Source organism: Dipodomys spectabilis, unplaced genomic scaffold, assembly GCF_019054845.1.
Source record: "Dipodomys spectabilis isolate Male_0828 unplaced genomic scaffold, ASM1905484v1 ptg000108l, whole genome shotgun sequence".
NCBI classification, from domain to species: domain Eukaryota; kingdom Metazoa; phylum Chordata; class Mammalia; order Rodentia; family Heteromyidae; genus Dipodomys; species Dipodomys spectabilis.
This window is the reverse complement of record NW_024870785.1, coordinates 10,995,384-10,996,924: the sequence shown is the minus strand read 5'-3', so window position 1 is coordinate 10,996,924 and position 1,541 is coordinate 10,995,384.

The following is a 1,541-nucleotide window of genomic DNA, read 5'->3' as shown; positions in this document are numbered from 1 at the left end:
GGAGAGAGGGCGAGGGGGCGGGGCCTCGCGGGGACACGCCCCCGACGCCGCACGTCACAGCCTCACTCCACGGGTTCCCCCCGCCCCCGCCCGGCGCCGCGCGCGCGCGCACTCGCACGCGCGGGAATTTCCAACGCCCTCCTGACCCGGGCCCGGCCCGCGCCGGGCTCTCTCTGCTCGGCCACCGCCCGGGCCGTCCTGTAATCCTCGTACTCCCGTGGAGGAGGAGGATCCGGAGCCCCTGGCCCGCCCGGGCAAGGCTAGGGAGCCCTGATTCCCCGGGGTTGCCGGGGAAGGGGCGGGCCGGGCCTGGGGGAGCATGGAGAAGAGCACCGGGAGGTGCGGGGCAGGTGCGTGGGTCCTGGCCCCGCTTCCCGGGCCCCGGTGACCTTTCGGCCTGTGCGTGCGCCTTGGGAGATGCGGGTCGGCGGGTGCTGCAGGGACTCCGCAGCCCGAAGGTCTGGGGGTGTACTCATGAGGTGCAGTGGCTGGGATGGCCTTGGGTTATGTTTACATGTATACTTATTTTAATTTTCCATTTTGAAAAATCCTGACTGTAAACAGTCCAACTTGGCCTCAAATGGCCTATCCTCTTTTCTCAGCCTCCCCCAAGGGCCAGGATTACAAGAATGTATCCCCACATCTAGCTCTCTGTTGTGGGGTGGTTTGTATTTGGAGGGGGGGGGGTTGTGGGTTTTTTTGGTCAGTCGTGGGGCTTGGATTCAGAGTCTGGGGCACTGAGCTTTTCTGCTCTAGGCGAGCTCCCTACCATTTGAGCCACAGCGCCAATAATGGTTTTCTGGTGGTTAATTGGACACAAAGAGTCTCATGGACTTTCCTGCCTGAGCTGGCTTTGAACTGTTATCCTCAGATCTCAGCCTCCTGGGTAGCTAGGATTACAGGTGTGAGCCACCTGCTCCACCCGAAGTGGAGCTGGAAGCGGTAAGAGTGCTAGCCCTGAACAAAAGAGCACAAGAATACCCAGGCCCTGAATTCAAGCCCCACAACAGACAGGAAAAAATAAAAAATGGTCCAGGCCAGGATATGTATAAGATTTAGGGGATCTGGTTTAAAATAGGCTTTTCAGTTGGCATGGTGGTGGTTGTGGCCTGTAATCCTAGTGTTTGGAAGGCAGAAGAAAAAGGAGTGATAGTTCAGGCTAGCAAGTCTACATGGCACGAGACACTGCCCCCAAAGAAATAAGCAAACAGCTTTCAAGCAGGGGACCTGACAGAGTGGGCAGACAGAGGGGAGAGTTTTTAAGCAAGCTTAGAAGAGTACACAGTTTCTTGTTATGCCCAGTGATCTTGAGGAGAGGGACTTTTTGCCTGGATGAGTTCAGTAATATATTCTCTTCCTATAAATGGATTTTGAGGAAGTTCCTGGAACTGCATTGAAGTATTTGCAACTTCATCCTCTTGGGCAAGAATTTCTTGGCGTTCAAGTGATGTTCATGTAGACAGTTGAATTACAGTCACATTAATGCATGTGGTCTTAGTTCTTTCTCCTATTCGGTGAGTAAATAGTCCAGTTCTCAATAG